This window comes from Sparus aurata, chromosome 23 (genome assembly GCF_900880675.1).
Source record: "Sparus aurata chromosome 23, fSpaAur1.1, whole genome shotgun sequence".
Lineage (NCBI taxonomy): Eukaryota > Metazoa > Chordata > Actinopteri > Spariformes > Sparidae > Sparus > Sparus aurata.
The window spans coordinates 21,562,618-21,574,407 of record NC_044209.1 but is presented as its reverse complement, the minus strand read 5'-3'; the positions used below and the strand labels follow the sequence as shown (position 1 = coordinate 21,574,407).

At 42.0% G+C, this 11,790-nt stretch overlaps 1 long non-coding RNA gene across 1 annotated transcript; it reads left to right on the top strand.

Moving 5' to 3' along the window:
• The first annotated feature begins 593 nt into the window (after window positions 1–593).
• On the top strand, window positions 594–11,451 carry LOC115575000 (uncharacterized). Its single transcript, XR_003982603.1, has 3 exons — window positions 594–1,901; window positions 5,854–6,811; window positions 10,582–11,451. It is a non-coding gene; the product is annotated as an uncharacterized LOC115575000 (long non-coding RNA).
• Window positions 11,452–11,790: the final 339 nt, after the last annotated feature.

Here is an 11,790-nt window from a genome sequence, read left to right as displayed (position 1 = left end):
TAGGGCTTTGGTACATTTTTCACCATGTTCTGGCATTTCCTGACCAAACAACCCTCCGATTAAATGAGAAAATAACCAACATATCAATCTACAATGAAAATAAATGTTATTTGCAGCCATAATCCGCAATGTTTTATATTATTTAATAATTCGTCATCATTATATTAGGGATGCACAATGTGTATTTTTTTCAGCAGATACAGATGACCGATTATTACAAGCTTCTCATTGCAGATAACGATAAGCTGACCAATAATTTAACCTTTAACAGTCATGATCACAGTTGTAGTTACACAGTAAAAAACATTAGATACCAGTGTTAAGTCCGGTTTAATTTTCACTGTGACTCACAATAGATTTTCTATAATTAATTGCCTATATGTGATATGAGTTTGACCCAGACAGACATTTACGTGAAGTGCTCCCTTATGTACCATTCTTATTTATGTGTTGATTCCTTTACCACTTGGGTTGATCTCTTTATGAAGATCTTGACAGGCAGACAAGGATCATAAACTGCAGATTGGCAAAGGCAGAAGCCTGCGAGGTTCACGCAGACTGGCTGTGTGTGCGCGCACACTCGGACGTGTTTTGTGTGTGTGTGTGTGTGTGTGTGTGTGTGTGTGTGTGTGTGTGTGTGTGTGTGTGTGTGTGTGTGTGTGTTAGGCGTGTGTGTTAGGCTTGGCCTCATGCATACCCAGACCAGTTCCTCACTTGGCAGGCTTACAGAGCCGCTTACCCCTCTGGCCCACCAAGCAGCTGAGCCCTCTGGGTGAGAGATCCTTTCAGAGTGGAGGCAGTGGGAGGCTCACCTGCCCTCTAGCACAGGCCCAGTGTGAGTGAGATGAGACAGTGCCGTGTGTGTATGAGGGTGTGTACGTGTATGTTTCTGTCTGATGCGTTCGCCCATCGGGACTCCAAATAATAGTGAATGTGCCCACAGGGAGTTTCCACAGGAGAAGTAGTGGGCAATGCCAGTGCCAAGTCACAGAGACTAGACGGATAAATCAGGACTGAAGAGAGGGAGGTGCACGAGGCTGTGCCATTAATCAGAAAGGCACCTTATGGGGAATGCCCATAAATGTGCCATGCTGCCAGTCTGAAGCACGTACTCGGCATGGCAGAGACAGGCGATGGCGGCATTCAAAATGGAGCCTCCATTTTGGATGCTGCCGCTTCACTGTCAGCTACAGTGATTTTGGTGGACTTCCAGACAAATAGTGCATTGATTGACAGCCAATTTCAGTCAATTCATACCAAATTTTATTAATGCAATTGTATTTTTTGCATCACGGCTTGCTCCAATTCTCTCAGTCCCTGTGCAAGCTGTTTGTCAAAAGCACAAATTTGGAATCCGCATCAAACTTTAGTATAATCTCAGCAGTTAGATATCCTTTATCCACCGTGTGAAATCTGGCAACCTTGAACAAAAAGCAGCTCCTTCTAAATTAATGTAAAATGACGAACCCAGATCTCGCATCACATGTGTGCCAAGAACCCTGTCAGACTACAAAGAGCACTTAGGGATGTGTTTCCCTCTGCTCAAATGCACACCAGCCACTAGGAAAAAAAAAATGCTGATGAATTTTTTGCAAAGGATATATTTCTAGTGTATCATCCAAAATTTCAGCAGTCGATCATATCATACAATTGCTTTGTTGTAGAGAGTCTGGATTAAGTCACCTCTCAGATGTTGCTTTCAAGCTTGAACTTTCTTCACCACAAAGTTCATCATCATTTTTCAGCTAGCCACTACAAACACTGCATTTAAAAAAAAGCTGGCAAATCAGCCTGTCTGAACTGGTTCTACATTTTGATTTGGCAGCAAACTCAGTGAGGAAGCAAGAAAAAGAAGAAGAAGAGGGCAAAGCTGGGATGGAGGAGCCTCTGGAGGGAGAAAAGTAAGCAATTCAGTATTTTGTGTTAGCTATTTTACACTTTCATACAGCATATAGATAAGCCTCCTGTCTGTTGGCACTCTGTTTTTAAATTCAGACCAAGATTTATTAACTCGAGACCATGTTAACATTCCGAAGTGCACAGTTTGAGATGTGACCGTCGCAGGCTTCTCCAGAAAAAATCATAACTTTGAATTTCTGCAGCTGAAGCACTCCATAAATTCACTCATTTTTTTTTATTGCTTTTTCTTGTTTCTATAATAAATCCCAGATTAAAATTTGAAGGTAAAAAATAGGAACTGCACCAACAAAAGTCTCTTAACTGACTCTAAAAACCAAGTAAATTTCTCTTGTACTAAATAAAGGTATTCCACACACATGTCCGTCTTTCTTCTTGTCTGTGTGTGTGTGTGTGTGTGTGTCTGTGTGTGTGCATGAATTCTTGCATGCATATGTGTGTGTGGTTGCTCCTTTGTGTGGTGTAAATCTGGGCCGCTGTTGTCTCTCTGTGCCCTGCTATGGTTTGATGTTGAGTTTGATGACTGAGGCTGTTTGATCAGTGACTATGTGTAAACTCAGCGAGGGGAGAAAGGGACTCCCACAGTCTCACATCTAAGACTCGCACACACCACACACACACACACACACAGACAGACGCACATACACATACACACATACAGAGTGATGAGCAAAGAACAGCTAATATAAAGTATGAGGAAAACGTGTCAAAATTGATATCAACCGCTTCAAAAAATACTTGTTTTGAGCTTATGGTTGAGCAACAGAATTTTTTATTTTTAAATTACGAATGCATCTTGGGTCGCGGGCGATTTGTGCTGTCTTCATCAGATCCGCTTCTTTCTCTTCTATCAAACAAATTTTAATACCAGTCATTTCGTTTATGGCTACATCTTTATTTATGTGATATTTCAAAAAAAAAATTTGATTGACTTTATCCCGGCAGTGATATATATGCTTTAGTGCTGCAACAGCAATGCTTTATTGATGCCATAACACCATCTCCGTTTCTTCTCAGTTTATAGTTTTGTGAGAAACTGCTGTCACACACACTCGTTACTTCTTTATCGCTCAACAGCAGCGAGACCAACCGAAGAGATTTTTTTAGGAGGGTTTGGGATCGGCCAGATGATCCAGATGTGTGTCGATTTTATGTACAGTCACTGGTGCCAGGTCATAAAACCATAATAATCTGGAATCACGTTCACCCCTTTGATATAAATTCCACCTACACTGAAGTCTTTGCTTTTATCTGCTCCATCAATAACCAATAATGGTAATAAGCTTAAAACCGAAGGAGATACTAGCTTTTCAAAAATCTTTGTCTGACCTTTTCACAGTGATCTCCACTTCAGCCAAAGACACATCACCCTCTCTGCATGATGCTGCATTTCTGCGAACCAAAGTACTTTAACAAGGTCTCAGCCCCTCATTACCAATTCAATTCAAAGAGCTTCATGGGCTAGGCAAGATCATTGTCTCTCTGTATGTGTGTGTGTGTGTGTGTGTGTGTGTGTGTGTGGATGCTGCCGCTTTAAGGGCAGAGGGGATGCTGGGAAAGCAGTCAGCGAGGGTGGTAGAAAAGAGGGGGAGAAGGAGGAGGAGGAGGGAGGTGGTGAAGGTGGTGTAGAGCGGGTGGGGGGGTGGACGGGCCCTGCAGGACCATTTGTGCTGAAGCTCATTTGCGCAGCGACACTTAATTGGCTACAACAATTAATTAATGTGTTGGAAAGTTGGCACAAAAAGTTCATTTAAGAGGGTTTTAATAAGCAATTAGAGGAAAAGCAGTGAAGAGGGGGAATTACTGGAGAGGAAAGAGAAAAAGCAGAGATGGAGCGAATGTCTGGCCACTAGGAGTGAGCACGCCCTACTGTAGCCGGGCGCAGGGCTTTGTCTCTGTCGCTGACCCTTCAGTTTTGAAGAGCTGATGAAGGATTAGGCGTCATTATAATGCCATTATATCACTTTCTGAGGCTCTTCCTGCTGTTCTTAAGTGGACTTGAAAGCCATGATGCCCTTATATTGTATACGTATCAACCCCGGTGGCCCCTGCTGCCCCTCCCTTCTCTACCTCTTGTCCCGGCGCCCAGTGTAAAATATCGCATGACTAATGAGTGGAGCAGGTTGGAATCCTGGGGAAGATGTCCTTGGAAGACGAATGCATTTTCAGCAGAATAATTAACTTAATTAACAAATTCACATGCATATTCATCAGCCTATTAATGTCTGCTCCGCGCTGCTTGATGAGCAATGCAATAATAACCGTTCCATTTGCATATTTGCATTCACACTCACACCCTTCTCCAAATAATTAAAAAAAAAGAAAAAAAAAAGACGCAGAGTGTAGGAAACTCAAAAGACAAGCGAGTCACTGGGTCTCACACTGTGTTTTTGAAGGCACCTTTCCACCTGCAGCTGCACACAGATATCTATCTCTGGAGTGTGTTTTCCATCTATGCCAGTTTCACTTGAAGGAGATTAGAAGTGTGTGTGACAGTCTCTTTCTCCCTGCCTGCCACCTCCAGCCTCCTTCCAAAAAGCACCGCAACTCCCTCTCTGCTTCCTCTCTAACTGCTGCACGCTCCCTATCTCCTTCCTGTTTTCGTCTCTCTCCTCTTGTTATTTATTCATCCCTATCAGACTCGTCCTTAATTTATTTATTTCTCGCTTTTGAAGTTTGGCTCGTCTGCCTGTCAGTGTATGTGTGTTTTGCTGGAGAACTTGTATGCGTTCGGCTGGCTGCGTGAGCGCCGCTGACAGTTACGTTATTATGCTGGTTTAGAGCAGCTAGTAGGGACCGAGATAAACAAATAAGTGTGGGATGTTCATGTCCTTTTACTTCCTTGATTCCTGTTCATGTTTCAAGGGCTCATCATGAGTGTGTGTGTTTTCTTTCACACTGGATTTGTATTCAGAGTAGCAGAGATGCTTGTCTCTGTGTCTCTCAGCTACTGTCAGTGATGAAATGTGTGTGTGTGTGTGTGTGTGTGTGTGTGTGTGTGTCTGGGGGTGAGTGCGAATATCCTGGGAGGCTTTAAGCATTCTCAGTCTTTCATCACTGTGCATGTGTTTGTATTTATCTCTTTGAATTCAACTTGTACTGTGTCATTGATGTCCCTTGTATGTGTTTGTGAATTCCTCTCCAATATTTCCGATGACAGTGATGTGAAAGAGAAACGTGTGTGTTGCATTTAAACCGGACGTGGGGTGACTGAGTGGGTGTCTTTCATCGCCTGTTCGGGAGGGGGGGGGGTTCACCGTTGCATTGGTGAGACCAAGAATGTATGTGTGCGTGCGTGTGTGTGCGCGTGTGCGTGTGCGTGTTTGTGCTGCCAGCTTGTGTTCAGACAGCAGCAGTTTGCAGAGCGAGAATTAAAAGTAGGGAGAGGTGCCAAGTGAGTCCCTGGAGACAGATACAGGGGGACAGAGAGAGAAGAAAGAGGAAATAAAAAAGGATTTCTCACACACATGCAGTCACTTACACAAAGAAACCTACCCGACTAGTAGCCGGTTTATATCCCCACACAGCAGCTCACTCACACATTTATAAAGGTTTTTAGAGCCATTTGATGTCTGTTTTCTGGAATCTTCTCAGGTTTAGCTTCATCACAATAACATAATGGATTCTTTAAACCTAACTTAACCCATGTATTTCTCAGCTAAATCCAAGTTGTAACCCCCAAGTAGGCTCATAAAAAAGGGAGGACGATCCAAAATGTCCTCAGGTTCCATAGATGTCCTCACCTCAAAGTCTAAAACTCAAGTCCTCACAAAGATACAAGCAAAGGATCTCTCTCTCTCGCTCACACACACACACACACACACACACATACACACACACACGATGCTTGAGTTAGATCTCTCACCTTTTTCTCTGACTCCCTGTCCACTTTCTCTCTGTCTCTCTCTCTGTCTCTGTCTCTCTCTCTCTCCCCAGCCTGGTGAGGTGACACCCTGTGTGCAGTGTGACACTGAGCTGTCACCTCCCACTCCCTGCATCACACCTCTGCCCCCTGCTGGGCCAACCCCGTCACGGCACCCAGACACCCAGACAACCCAGCCAGCCTGTCCTCCTCCGCTGGCATGAAAACTGGCAGCAGTGAACATCACTTTCCGTTCTCTCACTCACTCACTCACTTCGACTTTTCTATATGCAACTACTTTTTAAGCATTTTATCTGAGAAGCCTCCAACAGGATTTTCTCAGAAGACGATAGTCCCCAGATGGACCCATCAGCATCAAAGGTGGTTGAAATCTAGATTAGAAATATGCAACCTCCTTCTCTGTGGACCCCTCAAAGCGAGGAAGTGTCTACCTGCAACCAAGACAAATAACTTGTATTTGCCCATAACTTAAACCAAAGAGGGAGTTTCCCTTTTCACATTGTTGTATCTGAATATGATGAGAATAGATCATCTTGGGCATAAGCCTAAATTATAAATGTTTGTCCTGGAGCTTAAAGAGGTTAGGTATCCAGTATAGTACACAATCATCCTCAAGACCAGGGCATGTTTTCCCTAATGGTGTTGATAAAAAACCTTGGGGAAAAAAAAGGCAGTCAATATCTCAAAACAGAACATTTGAAAAGAATTTAACATGACCTGCTTGGTTAAAACCATTTTGACAGCCACGCTTGCTCTGACACAACCCAAGTTTGACACCTGTTTATCCCTTTTTGGCATCTGTGATTCAGCGTTGAATTCATAGTTTGAACCCATTTTATAATTTAAAACATACACCAAAGATAATGCCAGAAAGCAAAAACACATTTTTTTCTATAACAAAATGACAGACATTTGTTCATCTTCTCAGCTTGTATTTCATATCTTGGCCTTCTTATCTTTTACTACAGGGGTTTTCAATCTTTTTCAGTCGCAACCCTACAGAAAATTCAGGTTGGTGTTCACAGTACTGGGACTAAAAACTCACAACATCCCTAATGTTTCAGATTCAAAGCAGCTTTATTGGCAGGACAATGAGGATTTGTGTTGCCAAAGCATTTCAAAGTTACAAAATGAAAACATATAGATTTTTTTGTTTTCTTCTTTCAGAACTCATATGCCTGCACACTTTGACTCCAACAAATGCACTCACTAAAATATCTTTTAAATGATGTTGATTAACTAAAGAAGGAAAACATCACTTTGTAGACAAATAAAGCCTATCGTTAGTAGATAGTTTCATTCTAAAAGGTTAGGAACCTGCTCAAGTTTAATTCACTGATAAGTTTCAAAAGTCATTTTGGAGTACAACCTCACAGTCTGGACATTTTCAGCAGCATTTGTTTTACCTACAGGAATGTTACCACTCACATTGCCTTGAAGCAACACACTTTACTCTTCAAGCCTGCTTAGTTTTTTGCAGACCGAGCAGAAGAACAATCCAAGTCTGATATGTGAACAGCAGTGTGTCTGAGTGTGATATATCGAAGTGATGTCTGTCGTGCTCAGTTGCTTGATTTCTGCACCTACGTGCTTTTGTACCAGCATGTCTCGTAGCCTTCTGAGTCACTAGGTGTGTGTGTCCAGCCAGGCAGGCCAGTGGCGAGCGGGGACGGAGCGATTGAGATATAGAGCATTAGTTGGTGTCAGGAGTAAATTAGAGGCCAGATCTGTTTTCTAATCAGAGCACAAGCACCGTGTTAGAGGAATTAGGGCGACAGCTGCTGGGAGCTTTTTATTCCTCTCTCTCTCAGCCAGAGACAGGCAGACCCCAGCTCAGGGACCACCTCTTTACCACAGCCACCTGTCAACACCGGTGTGTGTATGTGTGTGTGCACATGCATGTTTCCCTCCCCCCCGTTGACATGCACATTCACATACATGTGAGCACACATATACTGCCATGCAAGCCTGCGCACATGCTTGCACACAGACACACAAACACCGTCTGGTACACTGACCTCCCTCCATCTCTGAAATTAATGACAGTGCAGGTTCCGTGTGCATGCAGCCATTTGTGGCACGCTTATGTTTTCCGGCAAGTGTGAAAGGCCCTTATGAGATATCAAATTTAGATAAGGTGGAGCGGTGGGCGGCCTTGCATATGTCTGTTTACTATGAATCCCAGTGAAGGCCTTATCGAGCCATTCATTCACAGTACCGTCTTTGCATGTGAGCAGATACTGCAAAGGAGACTTTGACAGATGCATTGGTGAAAAGTTAAATCAAGACAATTTGTTTTGATTTTATCAAGCTCAATAGCACAAATCACAGGTTAGCCTCAAGGGACTTCACAGTCTGTACAACAATTCAACAAATACCAGTCCATCTATCTATAGACCCTGAGTGCGGAGTTGGAATAACTCCCCCAAAAACCCCTTTAACAGGGAAAAAATGGGAACACCTCAGGCAGAGCAACAGAGGAGGTAGCCCTCTCCCAGGACAGACAGGCATGCAATAGATGCCATGTGTGAAGGCCAACATACTAAAGTAAGAATATGGAGAACTAGGATGACAAGAGTCTAGATAGATAATAAACATATAAAGAATATGAATCCAGGAGGATGTCGGGTGTCACCAACAATCCCTATTTGAAAGGTACCAGCAGATAAAATGAGGTTACATTTAGTTCAGATACTTAAAAGTAAACATGTAAAGCATTGTAAGAAAATAATAATTGACATAAAGCAGGAACAATTACATCATAAAAAGTCTACAGTTCTACGGATGATCGATGATACCAGGGATGAACAAATAAATGTCGTGAGCTGCTTGCACTGATTTCGCCCAGCAGAGATCTCTTGTGGGCAGGATCGTAGGAGGGTGAGAGGTGTGGGAGGTGGCATCGAGATTCACGCCGTGTCACACACTTGCTTCGGAAATGTCACCTATTTTTTTCAGCTTTTTCAGCTGAAACCAAAGTGTGTGGCGTGTTTTCAGGTAATGTGAAGGTAACAAATTCTGTGTGTAGTCTGTATTTAAAAAATAATAAAATAAATAGTCGCTTATTATATAGATTGTAAAATAAGAAATAACTTGCATCTCCACACAGTTGTCCAGCCTCTTTCAGCGTAGGACTGAGCTGGATCAATTTGTAGATAAAGTGGGAGAAACAATTTTAGGATTGAATATGAGCAAAAAACTGTTTAAAAATATTTATGAGTCGTGCAACAAAAATATTTAAGTGCATTGATACTTTTCCTCTAAAAAACACATGACACCACTTATCTCTGCATATTGATATACTAGATTTAGCATATTTATACACATCATTGGAAAAACATTTGACCTTGGAGGTCACCTAGCTCTTGCTCTGTTTCATCTCCTTAAACTCCTCTGATTTAAGAAGATGATTTTTTTCTGCAAGGCATGATGAAAGCCTCTCTCTCCTCTTTGGATTTGTCGGCCCTTTTTTCTTTTCTCTTTGCATCCCTTTCCTCCTGTTTGTGAAGGCTGCGTTCTGTGTAATTCAATGAAGATGAAAGCTACCACTAAACTATAGGCCTATAAGGGGGAGAGTCAGATAGGAATATAAATGACATCATTTAATTATTTCAGAGGAGCATTTAGGTTTTGAAATAATTTATCAGTCGTGTTATTTTTAAAAAACGTTTTCAGCATCTTTACCAGGAGCTTTGAGAAAAAAAAGTATCCTCACACCCACTGCTATTACATCACACTCAACACAACCTGAAAATCCAGTCGACATTCAGCTAATAACACAATAACATAATATTGTAACTGGCTGTCGACTGAGTGTCCCACACACCGCACTATTACAAACCACGCTGTGTGAATAGTAAGTTAAATAATCCTGTCTTACACTGAGAAACCTGGAGGAAGAATCAGGGTTTGTAACGCACGTCTCCCTTTCGAACTTCAATTTAGGCGACAGTCTTGTGGCTTTGGAGGCTAATTTGCTATTGGCTGAAGTCTAATAGGGAAACACATGCACGTACTCACTAACTCACGCACGCACGTGCACACACACACACACAGGCACGCACACACACACTGTCCTCCTCTCACTCTTGCACATCCCACACATGTGCGCCGCCACACAGTGTCATAAATAGACAGACAGTGCCAATCTGAGGCCTGGATGGGAGCCAGCTCTGCAGCAGCTCAGTAGTTAAATTATTAACACCAACTGGGAGAGAGACAAAGAGAGGAGCGGATCAGGCAGCTCAGCGGAGAGGAGATCTGGAGAGGAGAAAAGAGGAGGTGAATCGAGACAAGCCAAACATCAGAGGGACTGAGGAGGTTAGCTGTTTAGGTGGGTGAAGGTGTGTAAAGGTGCAGAGAGACACCCGGCAAGCATGTCGAATATAGAAATATCTTTTTGATTTTGGATAGAGTGGGAGAGTTTGGGATGAAGAAAGAATCTTGGTGTGAGTGAGAGGAAGGTAGAGAGGTGGATGTTGAGGTTTTTCATGGATGGCAGAGGAATACTAATGGTGTATATACGTGTGTGTGTGTTGGTGTGTGTATTTAGCAGAGTGAGGGGCGGGGAAGAGAGATGGAGAGAGATCTGGGGATGTTGGTTCTGATCCAGAGAGTTAATGTTGCGCTCATTGATGGATAGAGTGCCAGCCATGAGGCTCCATACCCACACAAGATGGATGGAGCACTGCACTCTCTCTCTCTCTCTCTCCCTCTCTCTCTCTTTCATGTCCCTGCTATAGTTTGATGTCTCTCATCTTATCTCTCTCTTTTTTTCATAGCTAAACGGACATCAGAGAGCTCTGCCACAAAGCCACAATAAGATCCCAAGCAGCAGCAGCAGCAGCGGCAGCAGTGTGTGTGTGTGTGTGTGTGTGTGTGTGTGTGTGTGTGTGTGTTCCAAAGAGAGGCTTTACAATTCAGCGTCATGTCAGCTACCTTTGTTGCTTGGCATCAGCAAAGTATTGTTTCTGTAAAAAAGGAAGAACGTTTTAATTATTATTATATTATTGATCTTTGACTAGGCAAATACATTTGTATTTTTATCTGATTTTGTTAGAAGTTTGCTGATCTGTAACGAAACATATCAAAATATGAAAAAATATGAATTACACACCTGTATTTGTTATTAAAGGCACAATGAAGAATGAATTAAGAGGATGACCCGACAACTAAACTAAATACATGAGCTGACTTAAGGATCTTTGAAGAGATACATACATGTATGTTATTTGTATTTTAATCTGGATTCGATAGAAGTTTACCACAGGAAGACAGACTAATATTTTCAATGCTCATCTGTAAAGAAACTTTTCTGTATCCGTGTGAAGCATTCATGTGCAAAACTCCATTTTGTTTGATTTCCCTTTTTTTTTTTATTTCTAATGTGCACTCAGGGAATATCAGTCAAATGGCCGATGGCTTGTTCCAATATGATGTCTCAAATTGTGTTTTTCACTTTTCCCAAATTGTTATTATTTTATGGCGCAGAGAAATATCTATCAAACAGATGTTTGCATATTTGTTTTTAAAAATGGCCTTTATTAGCTTTTCAAATGAACACTTTGTCAAGAACAATGTGGTTCGGCCCTTTAAGAAGGCAGCCAAAGAGTTAACTGTATCTTAGTTAAAGAATAAAGATGTAATTACAATACAGATATATTCAGTTTTTTAAATTGGGGATTACTAACAAGCACATGCAGGACAACACGTCACAGATCTCACACAACATCGAGTGCATTAAGATTAAGTGAAAAACATCTTATTGACATTTCTTTTCTCCTCTCTTTATTTGCATATGTTTGGTATCGAAGTAATCCAAACGTAATGGAAAGTAATCAAGTTATTACTTTAATCTTGTGATTCTTGGATTACCTCACTGACTACATTTTTTAATTATCAATTGTAAGGGAATGCATTTTTAAAGTAACCCTCCCAGTCCTGAGTATGTGTCTGAGAAAGAGAGAGATGCGTGTGAGCATTTGCAACAA